The sequence below is a fragment of the Ochotona curzoniae genome, unplaced genomic scaffold (genome assembly GCF_017591425.1).
Source record: "Ochotona curzoniae isolate NIBS_2020 unplaced genomic scaffold, NIBS_Ocur_1.0 contig_43, whole genome shotgun sequence".
In the NCBI taxonomy this organism is placed as follows: domain Eukaryota; kingdom Metazoa; phylum Chordata; class Mammalia; order Lagomorpha; family Ochotonidae; genus Ochotona; species Ochotona curzoniae.
This window is the reverse complement of record NW_024466218.1, coordinates 8,104,915-8,122,737: the sequence shown is the minus strand read 5'-3', so window position 1 is coordinate 8,122,737 and position 17,823 is coordinate 8,104,915. Positions and strand designations below refer to the sequence as shown.

The 17,823-nt window shown below is 42.1% G+C and overlaps 1 long non-coding RNA gene across 1 annotated transcript; it reads left to right on the top strand.

The window, feature by feature from the left end:
• Positions 1 to 2,598: 2,598 nt before the first annotated feature.
• Positions 2,599 to 14,789, top strand: LOC121159542. The gene is made up of 3 exons (XR_005884387.1): positions 2,599 to 2,609; positions 12,864 to 12,866; positions 14,676 to 14,789. It is a non-coding gene; the product is annotated as an uncharacterized LOC121159542 (long non-coding RNA).
• Positions 14,790 to 17,823: the final 3,034 nt, after the last annotated feature.

The following is a 17,823-nucleotide window of genomic DNA, read 5'->3' as shown; positions in this document are numbered from 1 at the left end:
CGCCCCATATTCCACAGGAAAAGAACACGCAGCCTAAGCTTGCACTGCAAGGCTCCCATTCTCCTGGCCATGACCCTAGGTTCTAATCCAGATGCAAGATCTTGGACTTGAAGCAGGCATAGTGATCTCCTCCAGTGAGATACACTGTTAATAGGATTTAACCCCAGGTTTGGACTGTCACTCCTAATTTGTCATAAGAAAACAAAAAGCTTGTAAGACAAATCGAAATGCCCAAGTCTGAAATGAACAAGAAAGCCTATTGCTGACTACGAATATCGGAACGCGGTGCTACGTTCTAATTGCTCTATTCGCTACAAAGAGAAATAAAATTGTGAGAGTGTGAAGTGTGTAAAGAATTCTACCGCCCTCCCGGGGCTTAAAGACCCACAGACTGGAGAAAGTCAGTGAGTGCCTTTCTGACCATTGAATTCCTCACTCTCACTGCACGTTAGAAAGCTCCAAGGAGTGTTTTAATGAAATCACTTTCTCCTTTAAAGAGAACTGAAACAGTTGGGGAGACAGCGCCACCTCGTGCTCAGATTACTCCCTGGCAGTCGTTTTTTGTAGTAATTGACCTCAGTAACTTCAACGAAGTAGGGCAAAGAAAATAAATCCATCAAAGCTGACTGAATAACAGAGGGAAATGCCAGCTGAAAGCATTTTTGACTCTTGATGCCTTCAAAAGCCAGGAAACTTAATCTCTGCCTTATGTTTCTTTCTCCGTGCCCAAAAGGCAGCCAAGCTCGTCACTAAACCGAGGGAGGTGATGCAGGTCACTACGTGTATAATGTCGTCCGTAACTGGTTTTCATTTTTTCTCTGCATCCTGGCAGCAGGAGATAGGCAGCTTGTTATAACTTAGAGGGGGCTCCTGGAATGCCCGCTTGCTGGGTGTATTTCTGTAGGCGTGGGCTCGCTGGGAGTATTATTACCTCATGGAGTCATGGATTTAATAGCGTTTCTTCCACTTCATTCAGCACAGCACCGGGTTGCAGTGAGTCTGGCTTAGCACACTGCAGATGCACATTGTTCCCCATAGCACCTCGTCTCCCTGATCCCCTGTGCGTTCCATGAGCTTGCACACTCGCGCTGTCTCACACTTACAGGCTCTTTGGCTAGGCGTTTTCCACCTCCCTGCCTCCCCAGTGGGTTTGCATCCCCCTCCCTTTCCCCTTCTCTCCCTCCCTTTCATTCCCCTCCATCATAATAGCTATCATTTTGGAGTACCTACCATGTTCCAGGCACTGTGCCAGACGCTTTGCACATAATTTGCCGTTTGAGACATTACCGTTCTGTCCTGCCGGTAAGAAGACTGTGAGGCTCCATGTGGAACACAACAAGGGAATGGAAAGCACCTCTTCCCTCCGGACCCCACTTCTGCTTCTAGGATCTCCGTGATCCTCTTGCTCCTCCCTAAAGGGAAGAGGATGATTTCATCTGACGGTGGATTTGGAAGGCGAAAAGGGGGCATGTATCTCAAACCCTGATCCCATGCCTCCCTAGAGCGAGGTTGCCTGTAGGGAGCTTGGGTTCTGGTCTGTATCACTCTACTTTCCCCTGTGTGCCTGTAGCTGGAGGGACTAGTCTATCCAGCCTACAGGCTCAGCAAAGCCCAGCTGTCCACAGATACAAGCCACCAGCCCTAGGATCCACACCGGCGGTAATACAGCTTTTCCATCACCTCTCTTGGCTCAGAACATTGATATGTTTTTGACTGGGGCACCAATGTTCCAAACGCTGGGGAGAACTTGAACTCCTAGTTTGTGAGAATGCATCTTGTTACCAATCACAAAGGATTGGACTTGAATATCAGATGACTCACACCTAAATGATATTTATTAAGCTTCAGAAGCAGTTGACTGTGGTATAGACACCGTTCTGGATTGCTGATCAGCTTTAGATTGAGCTTGGGACCGCCCAGCTTTATAGTTGTCAGGGGAAAACTGTTCTAGGCTCTTGTTTCCCCTTGCTGGCTTTTGTGATTCCAAAATGGAGGAACCATGATACAAAAGCACTGGGAAGAAGCTGCCACTTGGAATGGGCTACTCTTGCTTAACTCTCTCCGATTTGAGAAGACTCACTCCCTGCCCCCTGCCAGACAACAAATCCATGGAGCATTTTCCCAACAGTCTCCTCTCCCCTTGGTCCCTCTGCCACCCTGCCTGTGCCTCCGGGAGGAGCAAACGTTTGGGTCCTTACGATTGGTTTTGTGCTCCCCTGGGTATGGGACCATTGCTGGTTAGATTTCTTTTTGATCTGGAGTCAAAGAACTCGTGGATTGACAAATTGTTTTCTTCTTGATCTGTACATTTGTTCCAGAGTTGTTCAGTTGGAATCACATTTGGGTGTGTATTTGTGAGTTTGGCTTTACAAGAAGAAAGACCTGTGTCAACAGTGGAGATCTTGCGGAGCTTGAAGGGATTCAGGCGACTCGTTAATATTAAAAAAATTTAAACTGCATCAAATTTATTATTAAAGTAAAGTCACAGAAGTTGTCAACTGTAAACAGAGGAAGCACATGTCGGTGTCCCAGTAGAGGTGATTTTAAAAATGGCAATTTATGGCTTCCACGCAGAAAAGGACAGAGGATGGGCAAGAGGCATAAACGTTGTGCCCAGCTGCAGTCTTGGCCTTCATTGGTCCCTTACTTTCAATTTAGGACATTTTAGCTCCATTTAAGTTTTCCACAGCCCCAGGAATAATTCCTGGTTCTTCAACACTGCTCCTGCCAGATGCACTTTACTATTTCATCTCAAGTTCAAATTCATCTTGTCCTACCATGACTAAGTGTCAGAATGAGCTCAGACCTGGATTTCGAGAGAGCAGAGCTGGAGCAGAACATGATGAATGGAAGGCAGTTGGTATCGATGCTAACTGTAGACACTCGGTGTATACTGAGTGTCCCCGTGTGCCTCCGTCTTCACTCATCGATCTCATTCCTCCTGTAGGTTAAGTGCGACATATGTGTCATTAGTTCCAGGGTTGGCATCTGCCAGGCTGGGCATCCCCTCCAGGTTTCAGACTCATCACCAAATACATGAAACTGTGACTTCACCAGCAGAAGGAGCGAACATGAATGTCCAACCCATTTCTCAGAATCCACATGAACTGAATTCAACTGAACTGCTCTTTTCCAAGCTTTTCCATCTCAGGAAGTGGCCTCTTGCCAGTAGCTAGGGAAGAATGTGGTGGCATCTTTCACTCTTCTTTCTCTTACTTCCCAGTCTCATTTGTCAGCAAGTCCTATCTTTTCAAACTTTAATAATATCCAGGTTTGGACTATGTGCCCACATAAGCTGCATTCCAATGACCTGTTCCTCTCACCTGGACTTTGCAGGAACCCCATGGTGATCTCTTTGCTTTCCCCCACATTCCCACCACTCTGTCATCAGCCCAGCAGTCCCATAACCTTGCTAACAATGTGTCTGCCTATAGCATGCACCCTTTTAAAAGTTCTTTTTATTTAAAAGGTGTATTTTTAAGTAGAGAGAAAGAGAAACAGAGAGAGGTATTTCATCTGCTGGTTGACTCCCCAAATGGCTACAATGGCTGTGATCTCCAGTGGTCCACATAGCTAGTTTTTCAATGAAAAAAAAAAAAAAGAGTGATTTGCTGGACATAAAAAGGTGCTCTATGGAATGGACTAGAGTTCCTTGAGTTCCATTGCTTAGCTCTCTTTCTTGTAGGTGCTGGAGTCCACCCTGGGGTCTCTCTCCTTGCTCTCTGAGTGAGCTGTTCCTCTTCTGTATGCCTGAAACATGCACATTCCCTTTATTGAAACAATTCACAGTTAGGCCACACTGCCTAAGCTGGGCACAGAACTGCAAGCTTCCAATTGTGCCTAAGACTTGACACAGACTGCAAGTTTGGGGGTTCCTAAAAACACTCCTACTTCTGACTAATGGGGTAGAAACTTAGGGATCCCCACAGACTCTCTAAGGCTTGAGAATTCACTGGAGTCTCACAGAACTCACTCAAAAGTACTGCAAATGCCTGGCCTGAAAAAGAGAAGAAGTCCCAAATTCGAGACTTCCAAAATCCACTGCAACGTGTTGCCCTCTAGGGAGAAACACATTATAATTATAGGACAGTGCAATTATTTTATTCTGACAATTGGGGATTGCTCAAGTTCCAATGCAAATGTAGTTAACGCAGTTATCCCCGACTGGCTTCTCTTTGCGGTCCACTTTAATCTCTTTTCTTTGTGCTTCCCTTTAGTTCCAATGATTTCCTTCCATCTCATGATGGCACATATTCCATACTGCTGTGAACCAGTTCAACTGGGTGGGGTAACTGCTCCCTTAAACTGAGATTGGCATGCTCTAAAAAATGGTCAGTGTGGAACTGAACAAAGTCTTCTTGAACTATAGTTAAAGTAGCCCTAGCTCTTAGTTCCTATACAGATCCTTACTAATGCTGGAACAATTGGTTTCCTTTCATTAATACTTGCTCTGCTAACAACTGACTGCTTTAATTATTTTTTTTTCTGCTGCTTTGGCACGATGGCTTATGGCAGAGGGCTTTCAGCTGCCATGGCTTGCATTGAAATAAAAGTTATTTCCAGGCTAAGGTATAGTGTTTTTTTTTTTTCTTTTTAGGACAAAGCCTGTTTTATTTGAGAGTCTAGGGGCTGGGAAGAGATCTCCCATCTGCTGTTTATTCCCCCAAGTGCCTCTAGCAGCTTGACCTGGGCCAGGGCCAAAGCTGGGAACCAGCCATATTGGGGACAAGGATTTCATTAGTAATCTCTCACAGGATCTGAGTAAGCAAGACGCAGAGATCATGAGTCTGAGCCCAGTATTGAACTCAAGTATTCTGTTATAGGCCATGGGCATCTTCAATGCAGGACCAAACACCTGCCCCTGTTCTGTAATTACTTTTAACGTTACATTGTCAAATGTCTCTGACCACCCAATATACCCCTTTTTGTTGGTTATGTTAGTCTAAAATTTTAGCCTTAAATATTTTGTGCCAGTTACGGGCAGAATGTACACAGAGATGAATGGAAGAAAATGGCAGGGGCACCGGGCTGTGCCAAAGCTGTGGGTCAAAACCATCTCTCTGAGGATCTGTCACAGGGAGGGAAGACTAGCTGGCAGCTACAAATGGAAAGAAATTCCCTACTGCCACAGTGGCTATGGCTGTGTCTCCCTACCCTCACAGCATCAACCTGTCTGTTGTGGTCTAGGAGGCATTGTGTGTCTGAGGGGGTAGGACAGGGTTCCGTGCTTTATAAGGGTAAAGGGAAGGTGCTTAACTAATGTTTGCTTCATCTCAGGCTCAAATAGAAAGCGGTGCTTTGAATAGATAAGAGTCCAAGAAATGCTTCAATATCCTATATCCTCTCCTGAAATTGTAGAAAACAAAGATAAGCAAAGATAGTCTCACCCTTTGACAAGACTGTAAACCCTATAAAAAGGACATTGGTTTTATCCAAGGTCATAAAACATTCAAAGTCCATCTCTTGGAGAACCTGTGGTGTGAGAGACCACACTGGTGCCTTTTATCTTTTCACTTTTTTCCCCTTTCCTTTCCCCTTTGAGAAGGAACAATACGCATATTGAGACAATGGGTCAGGCTGCAATGGATTTTGCAGGGCATGCGCCTTGGCTGGTGGCTGCCACCTGAGGGGATAGCAATTCTGTGAGAGGGAGGCTGAGGGGAGCCCAGGTCCCTGCCAGATCCAAGCCCTGCGGGAAGGGCTGCCTTACTGATGTGTGTGTGTGTGTGTGTGTGTGTGTGTGTGTGTGTGTCTGTGTGTGTGTGTGTGTGGAGTAACAGTGACATCCTGTGGCCAGTCTTGCTGATCTAAGTGGCTCCTTTATAGATAAAGAAGATGTTTTGTCTGCCTAAGAAGGTGAGCCCAGCCGGCGTGGGCTCCTCCTTCAGACAATGCACAAAACAAAGAAGAGGACAGGACTCCCGCTGCTGCCTGCCAGTGACTTTGCTCAGCAGCTGTCTCTGACTTGGGGCTGGGGGAGGCAGAGATGAGATCCTTGGGGCAGCAACTGCCCTGTTTTTATGCTTGATCAATTTAACTGTTAGCATCTGAGTGTTGCATGACCCTTGATAACAGCCCCGAGAATGGTGTGAGAAAACAGTGACAGGAGAGAAAGCACCTCTTCTCTGTCCAAGACATCCCTATGGATTCATGCAGAATATAATCTGTTACTTAAAAATACCTGTCACTTGACATTTACCGTTTCTCCCTTTTTCTTTCCTTCTAGTTTTGGATGGAATAACTTCATTTCAGCCTTACTTAGAACACAGGGAGGGGCAGGTTGGGGAAGAAAACAAGCCTAGTGGGTGGGTGGGTGGGGGTGGGCGGTGACTAAAAGGCTGGCATTTGATTTTATGTGGCCTGGGCTGTGTTCTTCAGGGTCTCGGGCTTTGAGGACTTAGGATCCACCCTGAAGAGCCTCCCCTGGTGTTCCATGAGGGTGGGACTCTGTTGGCGGCAGGCTTGGGGGTGCTGGATTCCACCTAGTCTTTCTCCCTAGGGATACCCAGAATCTTATTTCTTTTACAAAGACACCCCAACCTTGACTCCATCCTGTGTGTCCTCTGCGTCACTGCCAAAGGAATAAAGAAAGATGAGGCAGCTTGGAAAATAAAGGTTCCTGCCTGGGAGGTGCAAGGCTGGAGTCTTAATTACAACTCTCCACTGATTAGCTCTGTGACCATGGGCAATATACTTAATTTCAAAAACAGAACTTGTAACAGAAAGAGATGGAGAGGGAGTGGTTGCATCCACTGGTTCACTCTCAAAAAGACCCCTACAAGCGAGGTCTGGTCCAGCCTGAAGCCAGGAACTCTATATTGGATTCCCATGTGGATGGCAGGGGCCCATGCACTTGGACCATCTTTGGCTGCTTTCCCAGGCACAACAGCAGGGAGCAAGATCAGATGTGGAGCAGCTGGGACTCGAACTGGAAGTGCTGGTTATGAGATGTCAGCATGGCAGGAAGAATCTGTGCTGGAACAATGGCCCTGCAAATTCTTGGACAGTTTATAGAGCTTCACTTTCCTCCACCACAGGAAGGGGTTCCTGTAAATGCTTGCTTCTTCTGCAGTGGGGATGAATTTTGCAGACCTAGGACAAGCAAAACAACCCTGCTACCCAATGCCAGGGACACAGAGCCTCCATTGCTGACTGTGGGCAAGCTGGTGCCAAGGCTGGAGGCTCTTAGACCTCACTTTATCTAGAATCAGCAGGAACAATTGTGTAGTTATCAGTTGAAGCAGCTTCCAGTTGAGGGCAGAAAACACATCAGAAATGTGTGCCTGTACGCATGTGGCCTTGCATTTTCATTCTTGCATGTGCGTCTTCAATGAGCCATTCTTGCTGAAATTAATCATAAACAGTTCTCCATGGGAGGGTCCAATGTCTAGGCTGCCCAGAAGAAATCTACGGTTAAAACGGCAAAAGAAGAAATAGAAGGAAAAAAGGAACAGGTGGAAAGTAGCCAAGAAAGTGCCAATACAGAAAAGAAAAAGCATGGGGATTAGCGGAAAGCAAAGCTTTCAACACTGAGTATTCTCCTAGGCCATTTTAAAGTTCTCCAAAATCACAATAGCTTAATTCCAGTGTCAATAGACTTCCACAGACTTGTTTTGCGTTGTGGCAAAAGAAAAAAATCGACAAGGCAAAGATTCCTTCCACAGGGCAAAAATCTTGCATGGTTAATCTTTAGATGACTTATGCGAGTGCATTAAAGAGATGGTTTGTAGCTGTCTAAATCTTTCCAGCGAATGGGCCATTTCTGTGGGAAAATATGATAATTTCTCCATTCCTCCTTAAAAGTACATTGTCTCTTCCTAGGCTTCTCCTCCTCCCCTTCTTCTCTTTCCTCCCTCCCCTCACTGTTTTTTTTGTTGTTGTTGTTTGTTTGTTTGTTGTTTTTTCCATGTTTCCCAATTTTTGGAATGACTCTTGGCCTATACACATGGCATTCACTGACTTTGTCTCAAAGCCTTTTATGCCTTCCAATTTTCTCATGAGTGTCTTTATGTACTACAGCAACCACCCTGTTTTATACGTTTTGCTCTAGTTTCTTCTTGGGCTAAGTAACAGAAGAATTTACCACTCCCTGGCTGTAAAAGAAGACTAATTTACTTGAAGATAGATTTACTTAGGTGTTGATAATAGCAGAGGGAAAATAATGTTATACCATCTCTTGGAGATGTGAAGTTACAAAGTGACTGCATTTGTGATCACTGAGAAAAGTTCTAAGAGTTGAAATCCTTAGGAGGTATTCTAGAGACAGCTTAGCTTGGAGACTTGACTGTGGTAACTTGGAAAAGCAGAGAAAGAAAATGAGCTAAGTTTACTTGCTTGGATGGAAGTTTGTTTATCCAGAACATATGAAGTCTGAGCCAGCAATTACAGTGATTTTTTTTCACCACCCCTTTTGTGTGTCTTTGCATTTAAACAGGGAAGATATTAAAATGGGCCAGTTTGTTCATGTAATATGTGCAGGGCACAGATTTCTCTTGAGAAACAGATGCTTAAAGTTTCTGATTATATGAAAACAAAGCTGATTGCACTTCAAATTATTTATGAAAATGCATTGAACCTAGCTTCTAAATGCTAATATTTATGCTTTTTAAGTGTGTGGCCCAAAAAAGTGAATGCATTTCCATGGGCCTCATAAAATTAGTTAAGTCCTATATGGGAAGCTTCTGGGCAGCCCATGGATGATGCTAGCACAACCAGTTGGCAATCCTGCTCCATGTCCTGCTTCCCACGCCCTCCTTCCTCATCTCTACTTTAGTGCCTCTTAGTTTAGTAAAAAGGGAGGAGTTGGAAGAGTTACTGTTGGACAGGTATTCCTTGAGTTCCCCCGAAACTCTCTTCCCTCTCTCGGTCTTCAAAGATGGAGCTGACAGTAAAGGGAATAAAATTATCTCCTCCTGATATTGGACCCAAAGAGGTAGTATTCAGACCTGTTTCCTGAGTGTCAGTAAGATTATTTTTGGTTCTAAGGTTGGAAAGCCCAATTCTCACTGGGCTAGACAATATACTTCTTTTTGGCTGTTATAGTTTCACAATCCGTAAGTAGGATGCTTTCAGAGTGGCTTCATTGGTCCAGTACCGTAAACCAGAGCCCAATCTCTTTCCCTATGTTTCTTCTATACTACTGACTCCATTATCGGACTGAAAATGGAAGGAGCCTCCCTTCCCCCATCAGAAGGCTGGTTAATTGCATCTGCTGAAAGAAACTGAAGATAGACAGGTTAACAGGAGGGAAAAAAAAAAGACATTTTCATTACATGCATGAATATGAGACCCAAGGGAAGAGATGAATGGTTGAAGTTTTTATAGCAGAAAAAATAGAGGCCTGAGACTTTTGTGGGGAGATGGAGACAGGTTATGGAAGGGGTAGGGGGTGAAGTGCATGGTGAACAAAGGTAATCTAATTAGGCAGATACAGTCTCTCAGATTGTCTGGGAGCAGCCCCCAGGAGCAGCCAACAGAAGAGGTGGTAGCCTATCTGGGGATGAGGACAACTTTTCATCTCCTCTCTGGTGATTAATCTTCCCTGGTTGTTTGATGAGATTCCTAGGGAGAGGGTTCAAGATAATTGCCTTTCCTTTGAAGGAACTTCCCTCCTTCAGATTCCAGAACTTCAGAGAGAGCCCCTCCCTGTGCTTGGGAAAGAAACAAGGGAAGGTCAGAAAGACCTTGATTTTGAGGCAACTTCTAAGGGCTTCCAGTTTCCTTTCATTCAAAGGCCTCAGCATGCCATAGTATGCCATACTTTGGGGTATCATTTTCTGAACCCCAATGCTACTCAACAGGGAAGGGACACCTGCTACTCTTTCTTATCTATTTTTTAAAATAAGCTCAGTTGCATCTTCATCCTCAAGTGTGAGAGCCCATCTGTCTACAATGTCCATAGTGTTGGGGCAACAGGTACTATCTATGCAATCAGCAATCTGTACTGTTGGGTATTTAAGATGTTTGCATGAAGTTTTCAGAATGTATTCTGGTAGTTTTGTGCCTGACAGTTTTTGTTTTGATGCTCTCTGTGGGAAAGAGCTCAGCAACTTAGTTTTCTTGGTCATCTGGCTGTGGTCATTTCTTCCTGGAGCAGAAGTGACACCCTGAAGGTGAAATTTTCTGGAGCCTCGTCCATGAATAAATTTGTCCATGGTGGGATTAGAGGCATAAGCTACATGGATTCATTCTACTCTAGAATATCTACTTGTTGCCTTTAGACAGGGTGCTACCACGAGTCAAAGAGGGTGATTCACCAATTCTTTCCTTTCTTCCCTGCCCATTAGTCAACCCACTTATTACTATTTGAGCTCAAACAACGTTTGCTTCCAAACCTGTAAGCCAACCAAGAGTTGCTCTGTTTCCTGCCTGGCAGTACTGGACCGAAGCAAAAGCAAAATACAGATTCTCATTATCCAATTATTTACACCAATTCCCTCACTAAGCAAGTGATAAATGCCAGGTTACATTCCTACTATGATAAAGGCAAATGTGGCAGTGGTGCTGATTTTGTGATCCTCAAAAGGAGATATATATGTCAGTGGCTAATGATGTTACATGCTTGGTTTTCAAGTGGAGAAGAGAGCAGAAGGTCTTGCCTGCTGTTTATGTAAGCCTAGCATCCCCTAGCAGAAGGGTTTGAACTAGCTAATCCTGGATTTGGATGGTCATCTTCTATGTTCTCCAATAAGAAAAAGTGACAGAGACAGGACATTGGTGTGTGTTTATCCAACCTGGAGTGCAAGGAGAGCCCTGGGGGACAGCAGCAGCCCCATCTATAGTTGGTACCAAGTGCTAGACACTGTGATGATAATTTAGGGAAGAACAGTAGGGCTCTGACTTAATGCAGAGCTAGTTACAGGACATAAAGGTTGCTGGGCCTGGACAGAGGCCATGCTTTCTCATATTTTACAACTGAAGAATAAATAATTTATAAATAATTCATAAATAAATAAGTAAATCACTCAGTCTCTCTACAGGAGCTGGCAAATTTGAATTTGGATCTCATATCTTGTTGCATTGATTGGTGCTCATTATGAATGCTTGGATTCCTTTCTCAATTGACTTAATCCTTTTGAAATTTTCTTCACCAAATGTTCCCCCCCCCCTTTTTTTTTTTTTTTTGCTGTATACACTCTCTGTATCTACACTAATATATTTAGTCACTTTTGTGATTCTATTTCTTTAAGGTGAGTTTGTGCATCTCTGTACTCACGTGAACTCTCAGAACGCAGTCTTCTTTCTTAGGGTTTTTTTTTTTTCAAGATTTATTTAATTTTATTGTAAAGGCAGATATATAGAGAGGAGGAGAGATAGAGAAGCAGATCTTCTGTCCGATAGTTCATTCTCCCAGCGGCCACAATGGCTGGAGCTGAGCCAATCCAAAGGCAGGAGCCAGGAGCTTTTTCCATGTCTCCCACGTGGGTGCAGGATCCCAAGGTTTTGGACCATCCTTGACTGCCTTCCCAGGACACAAGCAAGGAGCTGGATGGGAAGCGGGGCTGCCAGAATTAGAACCGGCACCCATATGGGATCTTGGCGCATTCAAGTTGAGGATGTAGCTGCTAGGCTATCATGCCAGGCCCATAGATCTTTTGGGGGAGGGTGGAAAGGCTTATTATTTCTGACTTTCCCATTTATTCAAGGTCACCACCATTTTCCTTTGTGGTTTCCAGTGCATCACTTCCTCCTGGGTCCTCTTGAAATCTTTTGCAACAGCTTAATCTTCGTGAGTGCCCTGTTAGATACTTGTTCCAACCCCTCGCCATGTTGGAGAGGACTGGGCAATTTCCCAAGGGAAATATCTACTACAATGAGAATCTGTAGGTAGAAGAGATGCCGAGGTCCCCACTGCCCCTGGCAGGGGTTTCCCCTTTCTTGTGCATGGTCTAGTATTCTTTCTCCTGTACTCTGTGTGCCTCAGAGGGCTCCTGTCTTGAATGCCTGCTGCTGCTGCCCTCATTTGACCTACCTGGCAGTAAGTGTGCTTCTGTGAAAACCACCTCTCAGAAAGCTCACCCTGGGTGACTGCTTGTCTCTGCTTGAGACATTAGGAAAAGGGGTATCAGAATACACCATCCCAAAATGTTTCAGTTGGGCATAAATCTTCTTTGGATCTAAAGGCAATTGAGAGCCTGCAGACTCAAGAAAATTTTTCCTTTTCTAGAGGAAATTTCCATTTCTAAAGGTGTCTCCACATTAGGATGAGACCAACTCCCTGGCCATGCTTATCATCTGAAAAAGCCTTACCTGCATAACAAGCCTGCTGTTACTTATTATACACTCTCTCTTGCCCCTTTCCGTAATTTGTTTTTTTCCCCTAGTATTGCCAAATCCCTTTTTCTGTTGTTTACTTTAGAATGGTATATAAGCTCAACCAAATGGGTGCCTCCTTGACTTATTTCTTTGTGAAATTCCTGTGACTGCTTTCTTAATTATAAAAACTGTTTATTCTGTTGCTAATCTATAATCAGTTTGATGCTTGGGCACCAGTCATTGAAACAGTCCAGTTAAGAAATGCAAAAACAGCCTGCATGGACATTTTTCAAAGGTTGAAATTAAAATGGCCAACAGACATATGAAAAAAAAAAAAAAGCTCAGGTTCACGAGTCATCAGAGAAAGGCATATAAAATCTATAATAAGGTTTCACCTCACCCCAGTTAGAGTGGCTTTCATACAGAAATCAGAAAACAACAAATGCTGGTGAGGATACTGGGAAAAAAGTACCTTAATCCACTATTGGAGGGAATGTAAACTAATACAACAGTGATGGAAGATAATATGCCCAGATATTTGAAAATGTGTCTGCCGTACGATCCAGTTATCCCATTCTTGGGAATTCATCAGCATGAAATGAAATCAGTATGTGAGAGTTATCTGTACTTCCATATCTATAGCAGCTCAATGCACAATAGCTAAGCTATAGTATCAACTGATGTGTCTGTTAACTAATGACTAGATACAGAAAACAAATAAAACAACCTTGAATACTACACAGCCATAAAAGATTAGAATGAATCTTGTCTCTTCCAACTAAAGGGATGCAATTGGAAACCACTCTGCGTAGTGAGATAAGCCAGTCCCAAAAAGATAAGCATCATATGGTTTCCCTAATCTGTTATAACTAGTATACAGAGTATGAAAAATGTAATTTATATGAGTGAGATTGATATTGTGGGATTTTTAAAAATTATTTACAGCTTTTGTTTATACTCCTGAAGAATGATAAGGATTAAAAAAAATTCTGCTTGCTATGTATTAATATCTTTAACACATTAAAGATATTTCTTCTGTGATTGTATTACTTCTGTGATTGTGAAGTTATAAAAATTAGGAAAAAATTTAAAATGAAGGGTAAGTGTAAGTGGGCAAGTGGACATGAGGCAGGACAGGATGGGAAGTATCACTATGCTCTATTGCAATATATGTAAAAATTTTTCAATCTATATAATTTTTTTTCTACTTTTTAAAAAACATATTTATTATGACATAATTCCATAGGCTCTGGAGTTTCCCTCCTCAAATGCCCTCCCCCTTCTGTCTGATGTCCCCTGTATTATTATAATAGTATAATCCATCATAAATAGTTATAAGTCCATCATTCTGCTGTTTAAATGTATCCTGACATTGTAGGTATGGACAGAGACAGGGAATTCAGCATTCTATCGTTAAGATATATTTAATAGTTTCATTGGGAGTCCATCTTTGATTTGGAAATAAAAATGCATACTACATTATATTTTCACATTTGGATGTGATAGTTTCTATTACACAGTTCTTAAATGAAAAGTCCTATAACAAAACCAACAAAGGATAAACAATAGAAAATGTACAACACCATGAAGTAAAATAACATGATATTACTGAATGACAAATGCGCTGCTACAGAAATGAAAAAGAAAATAATCAAACAACTTTTTGAAGAAAATGGTGCTACTGTATGATCTCTGTGTCACCAAAGAAATTAATAAGAAAAAAATGGAAGAAATGACAATTTAAAAATATCAAAACCCACGAGTAGTAAAAATCATACTGAAAGGGACATTTATAACATTAGGTACTTACAAAAAAATCAAAATATCTCAAATGATCTAATAATGCATCTCAAAGATTTATCACAAAAGAAAAAATGGGGCCCGGCGCGGTGGCGCAAGTGGTTAAAGGTCCTCGCCTTGCACGCCCGGGATCCCATATGGGCACCGGTTCTAATCCCGGCAGCCCCACTTCCCTTCCAGCTCCCTGCCTGTGGCCTGGGAAAGCAGTCGAGGACGGCCCAAAGCTTTGGGACCCTGCACCTGTGTGGGAGACCCGGAAGAGGCTCCTGGCTTCGGATCGGCATAGTATCGACCCGTTGCGCTCACTTGGGAAGTGAATCATCGGACGGAAGATCTTCCTCTCTGTCTCTCTCTCTCTGTACATCCGCCTTTCCAATAAAAAAATAATAAAAATAAATCTTTAAAAAAAAAAAAAAAGAAAAAATGAATGGGAAAAAAATGATTAAAAAAATCACAGCAAAAATAAATGAAATTTGCTCTAAAAAACTACTCTGCCACAAGAAAAAAAAAGTTGTTTTTTTTTAAAGATGAACAAAGCAAACTTTTAGACAGCCTAGTGAAGAAAAGAAGAAAAACCAAGTAAAATCAGAAATGAAAATGCAAACATCCTACTAAACTAGTAAGGTGATCTCTTCTTATAGAATGAATTCTTTGATCACCATGTGGTGTCCTTCTTCATCTCTTTTAATATTTTTCATGTCAAAGTCTATAGTATCTGATATAAGAATGGCTACACCAGCTTTTTTTTCCCCTTTCCATTAGCCTGGAATATCTTTTTCCATTCTTTCACTTTCAGTCTCCGCATATCTTTGTTAGTGAGATTTGCCTCCTATAAAAAATGAATAGATGGGCTTTATTTTTTTTTATCTGTGACACCTGATTGATGAGTTTAAACCATTTACATTCGGAATTAATATGGATAGGTAGCAATTTGGTCCTGTCATTGGCTTGCAGTTAGTCTTCTTAAGGTCATTTTCCTGGCATGTTCTCTGTGTTTGCCTTGGTTTTGGTTGGTGCTATTCCTTTTCTCTGTCAATAGAATATGTTTAAGTATCATTTTTAAGGCAGGCCTGAAAGAGATGAATTCTTTGAGCTTTTTTTTGCTGTGGAAGAATTTTATTTCATTTTTAAAGACAAAGGAAAGCTTTGCTGGGTAAGTTATTCTGGCCTGACATTTTTTTTTTTTTTTCCTTTTAGGATCTGGAGTACACCACTCCATTCTTTTTTGGCCTGTAGAGTTTCCTCTGAGAAGTCAGCAGTGAGTCTGACTGGGGTTCCTCTATATGTCAACTGATTTTTTCATGTGCAAATTTGAGGATCTTTTTGCTGCGTTAATCTGAAGAGAGATTGATTATCATGTGTCGTGGTAAAAATTGCTTTTGGTAAACACTATTTTGAGTTCTTTGCCCCTCCTGTGTTTTATTTCCTGATTCTATCTCCAAATTAGGGAATTTTTTTTTATTCTTATTTCATTGAATTCCTTTTTTTTTTTTTTTTTTTTTTTTTTTTTTATTGTTGCTTACATTATATTATGTAGTACAGTTTTATAGGCGCTGGGGATCCCCCCACCCCTCCCATACCCCTCCCCCCATGGTGGATTCCTCCACCTTGTTGCATAACCATAGTTCAAGTTCAGTTGAGATTCATTGCTTGCAAACACCTGCCTAGCATAAAGTTCAGCGTCTTATTGTCCAGATAAGTTCAGTGGCCTCTTGGGGAGACCTTCTATGGTCTGAAGATAGGTCTAACAGAGTAAAGATCCAGTCAGTTAAAAGCCCCAACAAGGCCTCAGTATCATTATACAACATTATGGAATTAATTGACATAGTATTGGGTAAACAATATGTTAAAAATAATGCAAGTTCCATTCTTCGAAACATCTGGGTTGAGACAGTATCAATGACAGGTTCAAAAAATAACAAACCACCAAACAAAAAATTACAGGTTAAATCAAGGCAAACATGTGGTATCTAATCTTTTGGGATTCGCTCATTTCCCTTAGCATTATAGTTTCCAGTTGTGCCCATTTAGCCACAAAGAACTGCATTTTGTTTTTTTTAATAGCTGAGTAGTATTCCATGGAGTAGATGAACCAAAGCTTTCTTATCCAATCTTCTGCTGATGGGCATTTCGGTTGCTTCCATGTTTTCGCAATTACTGATTGTGCTGCAATGAACATAGGGATGCATGTTGGTTTGTCGTAAAACAGGTGTTTTGGATATATTCCTAGGAGTGCTATTGCTGGGTCATATGGTATGCTGATTTTGAGTTGTTTGAGTGTTCTCCAGACTGATTTCCATAAAGGCTGTACCAATTTGCAGCTCCACCAGCAGTGGAGTAGGGTTCCCTTTTCCCCGCATCCTCGCCAGCAAGCGTCGTTGGTGTTCTTGTTTATGTGGGCCAATCTTACTGGTGTTAGGTGGTACCTCATCGATGTTTTAATTTGGATTTCCCTTATTGCTAGGGAGCTGGAACATTTTTTCATATGTTTGTTTGCCATTTGGACTTGTTCCTTTGTGAAATGTTTGCCCATTTCCCGTGCCCATTTCTTGAGTGGCTTGTTCGTTTTGGTTTTTTGGTTGTTTTGAAGTTCTTTGTATATCCTGGAAATTAGCCCCCTATCGCCTATATCGTGTGCAAAGATCTTCTCCCACTCTGTGGGTTGCTTTTTTACTTTGTTGATTGTTTCCCTTGCTGTACAGAAGCTTCTTAGTTTGATGAGGTCCCATTTGTTTATTCTGTTCTCAACTGCTATTGCTTTTGGTGTCCTTCTTAGAAAGTCGGTACCTACTCCTAGGTCTTGCAGGGTATTTCCTACATTTTCTTGCAAGAGTTTGAAGGTTTCTGGATGTAGGTTTAGGTCTTTTATCCATGTAGATTGGATCTTAGTGTATGGTGATAGATGTGGGTCTATCTTTTTGTTTCTACAGGCTATCAGCCAGTTGTCCCAACAACATTTACTAAAGAGTCCTTCCCACTTGCTTAAGCTGTCATTAGTCTTTTTGTCAAAGATTAATTGGCTGTATCTGTGTGGATTCCCTTTTGGTGCTTCTATTCTATTCCATTGATCTTCCTTTCTGTCTTTGTGCCAGTACCAGGCTGTTTTGATTACCACTGCTCTATAGTATGTCCAGAGGTCCGGGATTGTGATTCCCCCTGCTAATTTCTTATTTTTCAGGATGGTTCTAGCTATTCGTGGTTTTTTGTGTTTCCAGATGAACTGTTGAATCATTGTATCCAGTTCCGTGAAGAATGTTTTGGGCAATTTGATTGGAATTGCGTTGAAAATGTATATTGCTTGTGGTAGTATAGACATTTTAATGATATTGATTTTGCCTATCCAGGAGCACGGGATGTTATTCCATCTTTTGAGGTTTTGTTCAATTTCCTTTTTAAATAGTTTGTAGTTTTCTTCGAATAGGTCTCCTACACTTTTGGTTAGATTTATTCCCAAATACTTCATACTTCTCTCTGCTATTTTGAATGGTATCCTGTTGGTTAGATCTTCTTCCATCTTGGTGTTATTTGCGTACACTATGGCTGTTGATTTTCGTTCGTTAATTTTGTACCCCGCCACTCTGCCAAACTCTCGTATAAGTTCTAGCAGTTTCTGTATTGAGTCTCCTGGTTTTTCTATGTATAGGATTATGTCATCTGCATATAGTGAAAGCTTGACTTCTTCGTTTCCTATACGTATGCCTTTGATTTCTTTTTCTTGTCTTATGGCCTCTGCAAGTACCTCTAGGACTATGTTGAATAGCAGTGGTG